Below are 12,149 nucleotides of genomic sequence, written 5' to 3' on the forward strand. Positions count from 1 at the left end.
AAGGTCTAGTATCATAATACTTCATAATTACTGGTCATTCAGACTCTTTCTTCTTGCCAGGATCATAGTTTTAATATAATTGTCATAGTTGTTATGATAATATATGTAATAATTATATAATGTTATAATCACTGTTATAATGCATCATAGTGTGATTATAATGCATTATAGTGTGATAATAAGTCACTAAAAGTGGTGCAATTATGACAAATTATAATACTTGACCGTATAAGTTATTGTACAATGCTTTATAATGTGTTATGATTATTTTTTATAAAGCATCATGTTTTTTTAGTTCTAATAACTATACCTATACTGTGTTATAAGTAGATTATAAGAATATTTAAATGCATTATAAGTTCAGATAGATGTGGGATGTATATTACAATTAGGAGTGGGACGATATGGATACCTCACGATACGAAGTGTGGCGATATTTGGCCCTTAATAATTAACGTGTTGAGCATAACAACCAATGTAAACCTGGACAGTGCTTTCTGAACAATGAGTAGCAACCTTTTATGTAAACCTGGACCCATTTCAGTGCTTAGCAGGTATCACCAACATAAACTTCCAATCCCAAAGGGAAGTATTTATGAGTGAAATTCCACAAATGATTAAATCATTTAGAACTATGGTTAAAAAACATGTATAAGCTATTATAAATAAATAATCATAGACAAACTATTTATATACATTAGTAAATCATTATGAAATGATGTATAATAACATTCTAGAACATTTAAGAATCAATAAGACGTTAGTCTACTAAATTAATCCATATTATTGAATGTGTAGGAAATAATTTGGGAATTTTTAAACTGATATATTTTGAGTTTATTCATGGTTTATAGATGATATCCTAAACGTGAACATATCAAAGGGACTTGAACATCGTTGTTGACATAGCCTTACGATGACTCACAACAAAGGATTTGTTGTTATTTACATGACCTAACCTCTCTTCCCTTTGAAGTAGCCCCCCCCTCCCACCCCCCAAAAAACGAGCCAGGTCTACAAGTCTACTGCACCATAGTAAATTTATAAGCTTCATCATAATCAAATAAATCACATGCATAGACCCATGATAAAATACATAATATTCATTCATTCATAATTAGGGTTATGGGGTAATACCGTAACAATCCACATGGCTACACTATTGTCGAATAAGGTCTCATACACACACACACACACACACACACACAATGAAACCATCCGTATTCTATTCATCAAAATATCACAATATATTGTGATTGAACGGATGAAAAAAAAAAAAGACACACGCATCAACGCATTGTGAGCTTGTAGATCGGCTATATTCATCAAAATATGAAACAGAGCCATAAATAAAATAGAAAAAATATATTGTGATGAACGGACGATAATAAAAAAAAAACACACACGCATCGCAACGCATTGTGAGCTTGTAGATCGGCTATATTCATCAAAATATGAAACCGAGCCATAAATAAAATAGAAAAAATATATTGTGATGAACGGACGATAATAAAAAAAAAGACACACGCATCGCGACGCATTGTGAGCTTGCAGATCGGCTAAAATATGAAATAGAAACTATATTGCGTTGAACTTACCACTCGTTTCCAAAGATCTCTGGCTTGGCTGCCAGCCAACAGACCCGGCCTCGTCGCTGAAATCCGAGCTCCCTTCCCCGTCCGAGGTCTCGACTGGGCGAACCACCTTAGTTCTCTCGCTCCGCCGTCGGGTGTCGATTTCGGGTTCTGATAAGTCCTCCTCCTCCTCAGGAGGCTCCGGTACGTCCAGGACAGGTACTGGAACTAGCGATCGCTCGGGCGAAGTGAAGCAGCCCTCCACATCATGTTTCAAGACCTCCAGTACGTGCTCAGGTCCAGGTGGTAATGACGGGGGTGATGACCGTGGAAGTGGAACTAGTAGTAGTGATCGCTCAGGCGCGGTGAAGCAGTCCTTGAAAGGCTTCAAATCCTCCAGTACGTGCTCAGGTCCAGGGGGTAATGGCGGGGGTGATGTTCGCGGGACTAGTGATCGCTCAGGCGCTGTGAAGCAGACCTTTACAGGTTTAACGTCCTCCTGTGAGTCCGGTAGGTGCTCAGGTCGAGGGGGTGATGGCCGCGGTTCTGATTGCTGCGGCGCTACGAACAACATGCAATCCTCCAGCCTCTTTTGGCGAAAATCGCTCGGTTGGTTGTGGGTCCTCTTGGGCCCACTATGTCGGGTCTTTTTGGTCCGTTTCCCTACCATCTTTTATTCTACTCTCTCACCTAAAATATAAGGCACCGCCACCTAGGCACCTCGCCTCTACCTCAAACCCTCCGACACTCCGGTCCACCTCCTCTCCTCTCCCTCAACTATCTGCAGCCAACACTAGAACTAAATATAAACTATAAACTAAATAAACTATAAACTAAACTCTCAAATTACTCAAACTATAAACTAAACTAAACTAAACCTCAACAATTACTCACGTTCTCTCTAAATCGCTCCTCTGTCTCTCTCTCTCTCTCTCTCTCGGTGTGTCTCGCTTGGTGTTGTTTGTTTGAATGCAAAGACCGCACAATGGGGTTAGAGGCTTTTTTGTACTTTTTGGTCTGATCATGTGACTTTTCGATCACATGACTTTTTTTTTTTTTTTTTTTTGTTGTAGGAGGATTATATGAAGACACCGGTTGCATAAGATTGCAATATAACTTAAACCACAAAAAAGACATTAGAACGCAGATCTGCGTTCTTGGCAGCCCACGGATTTATTTAATAGAACGCAGATCTGCGTCTTTGGCAGCCAATGTGTTAAAGGTCTGAGCATAAAATGTACTTGTGCTTTCTGAACAGTGTGTAGCAACTTTTAATGTAAACCTGGACCAATTTCAAGGCCTATTGGCGTGCGTTTTAAGCTGTGGTGGACCCGGCATGGATTTATGCCATTTTTCTACTGTACCATTCATCCTAGGATATCATAACATCATAGAAAAGGTAAGAAACCCCTGGTGCAAAATTCCCCGTCAAGGGGACCATGACAGTGTTTCCTGGCGAGCCACTCTTCTCTTTTTAATACTTTTCATACCGTTCAATATTTGTAAAACCCATATAATAGTGTGAAGCATACGAAGAGATTTGCCTTATTCCATTTGTACACCCTCATATCATCTCTAGATGATATGAAAATCTACATTTGAGCCTCCAGATATAGGTTACCATATTCCTTCTCTGAGTTTTAATTCAATTATAAAACTGTAAGTAATTACACTCCTTGCGTGCACTGTCGACTGAACCAGTGCAGGACCCAGTGAGCTGCTGTTGTGTGTCTGGCAGTGCAGTGGAACGGAAGCGAGAACCAGAGAGCTCATCCCACAGTCGCTGCTTGATGTTCTTACTCCTGTTCATGTGCTCTTTGCGCTTAACCAGGACATCCACCACTGAATGGTACAGCTGCTGGTACTCTGCCACGCTGCGGCCGTGGATCAGCAGGTCTGGATCATCTGAGGCACCACTTAAAAGTGTCTCCGGTCCAGGGGAAGAGATATGGGGGCCAATGCAGAATTCTGGCAAGACAGCAGCATTCTGGACAAATCGTGTCTCCAGAGGCTCATTGAAGTCACCCAGACGCTCCTGCTCTGCATGTTTAACTGGTGGTCTGTTCAGGCTGATCAGCAGACCTGGATCATCTGCACATTCTGTGGCAACATTAACAGATTTCTCCCGTTCGGGGGAAGAGATCTGGGGGCTGAGACAGCGTTCTGGCAGGACAGCAGCATTCTGGATGAATGGTGTTACCAAGGGCTTCTTGAAGGCTCTCGCGATCTCCTGTTCTGCGTCACTCTTCCTTTGTTGCTGCTCTGTCAGCTTAACCTGTAAAAACAAAATTGGACATTCCCGGTGAATTAAAATATTAGAATAATAGAGATGATTTAATAGTATGTCTAATTCAAATAATTCAAATCTATGTACAATGTAATATGTATGATCTAATTGAACTCACCATTTTTCCTTTCACCAAAAGCTTAGCAGGTGGATGTTTTTCAGAGTCTCTGACTGAACGCTCTTGCCACAGTGATGATGCTGTCGTTTTGGGCCTGGTCCAGCTAATTTCCTCTATTTCATCTAGCTCTGCCCAAAATAGTTTCTCCATCTCTTGCATTTCCGGCATGACCGCCAACTTAGCCTTCTCAGCCTGGAGAAGATCCTCCCACAAAATCATGGCAGAAGATATTTCCTCAGCAACCTGAATTATGAATAGAAATGGTTAGGTCATGTGATTTGACATTCAAATGTAACAAATATAATTTAGTAATGTAATTAAAGTGTAATTTATGTCATTTAATGGTTCTCAACATGAGTCCTTAAGTAGTATGTGACTCTGAAAGTGTACAAATGGTACCGCATGGATCCATTTATTTGGTTCCATGTGTACACTCTCAGAATTAAATCAACATAGAGGAATGTAGATTGAAATAACAGGTGTCGGTAGACAATATTTGATCAAATTGTGGTCCTTGAATTAATGTAACAAAACTCACCCAATGCTTAGCTGGTGGTTGTTCTTCAAAGGCAGATGCTGAACGCTGTAGCCTCTTTGATGATACTCTGGTTGTAGGCCTGCAGCAATTCAATCCATTGCTGCTGTTCATGATGACAAACTGTTAAGGTGTCCTCTGTCTGGATAACAAACTGTAAGGTTTCCTGTGTCTGGATAACAATCTGTAAGGTGTCCTCTGTCTGGATAACGAACTGTAAGGTGTCCTCTGTCTGGATAACAATCTGTAAGGTGTCCTCTGTATGGATAACAAACTGTAAGGTGTCCTCTGTCTGGATGACAAACTGTAAGGTGTCCTCTGTCTGGATAACAAACTGTAAGGTGTCCTCTGTCTGGATAACAAACTGTAAGGTGTCCTCTGTCTGGATAACAAACTGTAAGGTGTCCTCTGTCTGGATAACAAACTGTAAGGTGTCCTCTGTCTGGATAACAAACTGTAAGGTGTCCTCTGTCTGGATAACAAACTGTAAGGTGTCCTCTGTCTGGATAACAATCTGTACGGTGTTCTCTGTCTGGATAACAAACTGTAAGGTGTTCTCTGTCTGGATAACAATCTGTAAGGTGTCCTCTGTCTGGATAACAAACTGTAAGGTGTCTTCAGGTGTTGTGATGTTTTGCAGATTGGTGGTCTACTTATAGCCCCCAATGGGTGTGAGGTTTGTATCACCCTCTATCAAAGAGACAATTGGAGAAGAGAACCTGCTGCTGGTTAATCATCAGCCATCATCATTTGACCTATTTGCATTTTGAGTAGACAAAACATTCAACAATACAGTGATCACACTTGTTAATGGTCACTGATTGTTTGGCATTGAATAGATCACCTGGTGTTAGTAAAACTGCACAAATATCACATGATGACCATTATTAGCGGAAGTCTTAAATTGTCCTGGAACAAAGTAACCAGGAATCCAATATAATACATATATGTACAGTTTGAATAGCATACTAATGCATATAAGAACTAAACATTTGTGGAGACAAATTCAGATTAAAAAACATTGACAATGCAGTGATCAACTTGTTAATGGTCAGTGGCTGTGTGGCATTGAATAGATCACATGTTAATGATCACATTATGGCTAAACAAGTAACAACCCTATCAAAACTATGGTAACTATGCATTCATGCCTATAATTATTTATAAACATGCTTATAATTTATCATATTATACTTATAACACATTACAATTATAATAACGCATAAATATGCATAATGCAATCGTAACACATTATTAAAAAGTGGTATAATGATGTACAAGGTCTAGTATCATAATACTTCATAATTACTGGTCATTCAGACTCTTTCTTCTTGCCAGGATCATAGTTTTAATATAATTGTCATAGTTGTTATGATAATATATGTAATAATTATATAATGTTATAATCACTGTTATAATGCATCATAGTGTGATTATAATGCATTATAGTGTGATAATAAGTCACTAAAAGTGGTGCAATTATGACAAATTATAATACTTGACCGTATAAGTTATTGTACAATGCTTTATAATGTGTTATGATTATTTTTTATAAAGCATCATGTTTTTTTAGTTCTAATAACTATACCTATACTGTGTTATAAGTAGATTATAAGAATATTTAAATGCATTATAAGTTCAGATAGATGTGGGATGTATATTACAATTAGGAGTGGGACGATATGGATACCTCACGATACGAAGTGTGGCGATATTTGGCCCTTAATAATTAACGTGTTGAGCATAACAACCAATGTAAACCTGGACAGTGCTTTCTGAACAATGAGTAGCAACCTTTTATGTAAACCTGGACCCATTTCAGTGCTTAGCAGGTATCACCAACATAAACTTCCAATCCCAAAGGGAAGTATTTATGAGTGAAATTCCACAAATGATTAAATCATTTAGAACTATGGTTAAAAAACATGTATAAGCTATTATAAATAAATAATCATAGACAAACTATTTATATACATTAGTAAATCATTATGAAATGATGTATAATAACATTCTAGAACATTTAAGAATCAATAAGACGTTAGTCTACTAAATTAATCCATATTATTGAATGTGTAGGAAATAATTTGGGAATTTTTAAACTGATATATTTTGAGTTTATTCATGGTTTATAGATGATATCCTAAACGTGTCCCCTAATCTGTTAAGACAATTCATTATTTTCAACTGTCTGTTGATGTGGACTTTCATGTTTAACAAATTATCTATAAGACATTCATCACTTGCAGATGTTATTCTGTGACAATGTAAAGTAATTGTGCATCGTTATTTCCTGTTTCCAGTTGAACAATTTGTTGTTTGCAACAAATTGCTTGTTAGCAATGATGTGGCTTCTCATCTATTGAACATTGTCATGTCATGAATTAATCGACCTAGGGTACCACAATCTGGGAACCCATTCGGCAAAAAATGGTTAATGCCTCTGGGGCACCACCTCCTTTTTGTGTAGATACAGGAACTTGGTTTGACTCCTCCCCTTTCTTAGTCCACTTCCTCCCGGGTGCTTCTGTTCGTACTAACAGCAACTGTTTAGGGCAGTAGTGCTGACAGTCTTGACAGATTAAGGGGACCATGACAGTGTTTCCTGGCAAGCCACTCTTCCTACTCAATAATTGCCAGGTGGTCTTTAAATAGCTGCTCTGTACGGTTCCCTCTCAATCTCCATCCTCTTTACTATGTTCTCCAGGCCCTTTTTATGTTTTGGGTGTGGGCCACTGTTTCCGCATCAAAATATTCTACTACACCGTGTGTGGTTCACTGTGTAATGCCTGTAGCCAAGCCGAGGCAGATCATGTCTTTATGCTCGCCACTCATCACCAATGATGCTCAACCCTCTTTTGGCGTAGCCTCAGTCCTCGGGAGAATCTTGAAATGCATAATAGACCAGCGACAATATACTGTGTATATCTGCTGTCAGGGCAGAAACCAACTATGTCCAAAATATTATAACATTTTCAGGAAAGGAAAAAACTATACTGCCTCATCAAAGTTGGTATTGTGACTTTATACATTGTCAGATACTTGCATGTGCCATTATATTATCACCTATATTTATAGTATGTGACTCTGAAAGTGTACAAATGGTACCGCATGGACCCATTTATTTGGTTCCATGTGTACACTCTCAGAATTAAATCAACATAGAGGAATGTAGATTGAAATAACAGGTGTCGGTAGACAATATTTGATCAAATTGTGGTCCTTGAATTAAAGGAAAAAGAGAAAAAAGAGAGAATTAATGTAACAAAACTCACCCAATGCTTAGCTGGTGGTTGTTCTTCAAAGGCAGATGCTGAACGCTGTAGCCTCTGTGATGATACTCTGGTTGTAGGCCTGCAGCAATTCAATCCATTGCTGCTGTTCATGATGACAAACTGTTAAGGTGTCCTCTGTCTGGATAACAAACTGTAAGGTTTCCTGTGTCTGGATAACAATCTGTAAGGTGTCCTCTGTCTGGATAACGAACTGTAAGGTGTCCTCTGTCTGGATAACAATCTGTAAGGTGTCCTCTGTATGGATAACAAACTGTAAGGTGTCCTCTGTCTGGATGACAAACTGTAAGGTGTCCTCTGTCTGGATAACAAACTGTAAGGTGTCCTCTGTCTGGATAACAAACTGTAAGGTGTCCTCTGTCTGGATAACAAACTGTAAGGTGTCCTCTGTCTGGATAACAATCTGTAAGGTGTTCTCTGTCTGGATAACAAACTGTAAGGTGTTCTCTGTCTGGATAACAATCTGTAAGGTGTCCTCTGTCTGGATAACAAACTGTAAGGTGTCTTCAGGTGTTGTAATGCTTTGCAGATTGGTGGTCTACTTATAGCCCCCAATGGGTGTGAGGTTTGTATCACCCTCTATCAAAGAGACAATTGGAGAAGAGAACCTGCTGCTGGTTAATCATCAGCCATCATCATTTGACCTATTTGCATTTTGAGTAGACAAAACATTCAACAATACAGTGATCACACTTGTTAATGGTCACTGATTGTTTGGCATTGAATAGATCACCTGGTGTTAGTAAAACTGCACAAATATCACATGATGACCATTATTAGCGGAAGTCTTAAATTGTCCTGGAACAAAGTAACCAGGAATCCAATATAATACATATATGTACAGTTTGAATAGCATACTAATGCATATAAGAACTAAACATTAGTGGAGACAAATTCAGATTAAAAAACATTGACAATGCAGTGATCAACTTGTTAATGGTCAGTGGCTGTGTGGCATTGAATAGATCACATGTTAATGATCACATTATGGCTAAACAAGTAACAACCCTATCAAAACTATGGTAACTATGCATTCATGCCTATAATTATTTATAAACATGCTTATAATTTATCATATTATACTTATAACACATTACAATTATAATAACGCATAAATATGCATAATGCAATCGTAACACATTATTAAAAAGTGGTATAATGATGTACAAGGTCTAGTATCATAATACTTCATAATTACTGGTCATTCAGACTCTTTCTTCTTGCCAGGATCATAGTTTTAATATAATTGTCATAGTTGTTATGATAATATATGTAATAATTATATAATGTTATAATCACTGTTATAATGCATCATAGTGTGATTATAATGCATTATAGTGTGATAATAAGTCACTAAAAGTGGTGCAATTATGACAAATTATAATACTTGACCGTATAAGTTATTGTACAATGCTTTATAATGTGTTATGATTATTTTTTATAAAGCATCATGTTTTTTTTTGTTCTAATAACTATACCTATACTGTGTTATAAGTAGATTATAAGAATATTTAAATGCATTATAAGTTCAGATAGATGTGGGATGTATATTACAATTAGGAGTGGGACGATATGGATACCTCACGATACGAAGTGTGGCGATATTTGGCCCTTAATAATTAACGTGTTGAGCATAACAACCAATGTAAACCTGGACAGTGCTTTCTGAACAATGAGTAGCAACCTTTTATGTAAACCTGGACCCATTTCAGTGCTTAGCAGGTATCACCAACATAAACTTCCAATCCCAAAGGGAAGTATTTATGAGTGAAATTCCACAAATGATTAAATCATTTAGAACTATGGTTAAAAAACATGTATAAGCTATTATAAATAAATAATCATAGACAAACTATTTATATACATTAGTAAATCATTATGAAATTATGTATAATAACATTCTAGAACATTTAAGAATCAATAAGACGTTAGTCTACTTAATAAATCCATATTATTGAATGTGTAGGAAATAATTTGGGAATTTTTAAACTGATATATTTTGAGTTTATTCATGGTTTATAGATGATATCCTAAACGTGTCCAATAATCTGTTAAGACAATTCATTATTTTCAACTGTCTGTTGATGTGGACTTTCATGTTTAACAAATTATCTATAAGACATTCATCACTTGCAGATGTTATTCTGTGACATAATGTAAAGTAATTGTGCATTGTTATTTCCTGTTTCCAGTTGAACAATTTGTTGTTTGAAACAAATTGCTTGTTAGCAATGATGTGGCTTCTCATCTATTGAACATTGTCATGTCATGAATTAATCGACCTAGGGTACCACAATCTGGGAACCCTTTCGGCAAAAAATGGTTAATGCCTCTGGGGCACCACCTCGTTTTTGTGTAGATACAGGAACTTGGTTTGACTCCTCCCCTTTCTTAGTCCACTTCCTCCCGGGTGCTTCTGTTCGTACTAACAGCAACTGTTTAGGGCAGTAGTGCTGACAGTCTTGACAGATTAAGGGGACCATGACAGTGTTTCCTGGCAAGCCACTCTTCCTACTCAATAATTGCCAGGTGGTCTTTAAATAGCTGCTCTGTACGGTTCCCTCTCAATCTCCATCCTCTTTACTATGTTCTCCAGGCCCTTTTTATGTTTTGGGTGTGGGCCACTGTTTCCGCATCAAATATTCTACTACACCGTGTGTGGTTCACTGTGTAATGCCTGTAGCCAAGCCGAGGCAGATCATGTCTTTATGCTCGCCACTCATCACTAATGATGCTCAACCCTCTTTTGGCGTAGCCTCAGTCCTCGGGAGAATCTTGAAATGCATAATAGACCAGCGACAATATACTGTGTATATCTGCTGTCAGGGCAGAAACCAACTGTGTCCAAAATATTATAACATTTTCAGGAAAGGAAAAAACTATACTGCCTCATCAAAGTTGGTATTGTGACTTTATACATTGACAGATACTTGCATGTGCCATTATATTATCACCGGTTTACCCAAATCCATCTCAGTTAAGAGTCAGGAGCGCTTTTTAATACTGTTCAATATTTGTCAAAATCGACATAATAGTGTGAAGCATACGAAGAGATTTGCCTTATTTGTATATCTAGATGATATCTAGCCTCCAGATATAGGTTACCATATTCCTTCTCTGAGTTTTAATTCAATTATACAACTGTAAGTAATTAATTGTCTCCAGAGGCTCATTGTAGTCACCCAGACCCTCCTGCTTTGCATGCTTGGTTGGTGGTCCGTTCAGTCTGATCAGCAGACCTGGATCATCTGCACATTCTGGGGCAACACTTACTGGTTTCTCCCGTTCAGGGGAAGAGATACAGGGGCTGAGACAGCGTTCTGGCAGGACAGCAGGATTATGGATGAATGGTGTTACCGAGGGCTTCTTGAAGGCTCTCAGCAGCTCCTGTTCTGCGTCACTCTTCCTTTTTTGCTGCTCTGTCAACTTAGCCTGTAAAAACAAAGGTTTAAATAAAAAACAGGTCAATACTAGTACGGTTAGCTGAGGTCTGGACTGCACTTAAATTTAAGACTAGAGTACTCCAGGTGGACATTCCCGGTGGATTACAATATTAGAATAATAGCAATGATTTAATAGATTAATGATTTAATAGTATGTCTAATTCAAATAATTCAATTTACAAATAATATGTAATATGTATGATCTAATTAGACTCACCACTTTTCCTTTCACCAAAAGCTTAGCTGGTGGTTGCTTTTCAGGATGTCGGACTGACGGCTCTTGCCACAGTGATGACACTGTTGCTGTGGGCCTGGTCCAGCTAATTTCATCTAGTTCTGCCCAAAATAGTTTCTCCATCTCTTGCAGTTCCGGCATGACCGCCAACTTAGCCTTCTCAGCCTGGAGAAGATTCTCCATCAAAATGAAGATATTTGCAGAAGATATTTCTTCAGCAACCTGAAATATGAATAGAAAATGGTTAGGTCATGTGATTTGACATTGCACTCAAATGTAACAAATATAATTTAGTAATGTAATTACGGTGTAAATTATGTCATTTAATGGTTCTCAACATGAGTCCTTAAGTAGTATGTGATTTTGAAAGTGTACGAATGGTACCAAACGGACCCGTAAGGGCTTATTTGGTTCCTTGTGTACACTCTCAGAGTTAAATCAACACAGAGGAATGTAGATTGACATAACAGGTGTCCGCAGACTAATATTTGATTATATTTGAATTAAAGGAAAAAGAAAAAGAGAGAGAATCAATGTAAACTCACCCGATGCTTAGCTGGTGGTTGGTCTTCAGAGGCTGGTGCTAAACGCCTTAGCCTCTTTGATGATAATGTATTTGTAGGCCTGTAGCAATTCAATCTATTGCTGCTGTTCATGATAACAAGCT

Source organism: Gymnoscopelus braueri, assembly GCF_963280865.1.
Source record: "Gymnoscopelus braueri genome assembly, chromosome: 4".
NCBI lineage: Eukaryota > Metazoa > Chordata > Actinopteri > Myctophiformes > Myctophidae > Gymnoscopelus > Gymnoscopelus braueri.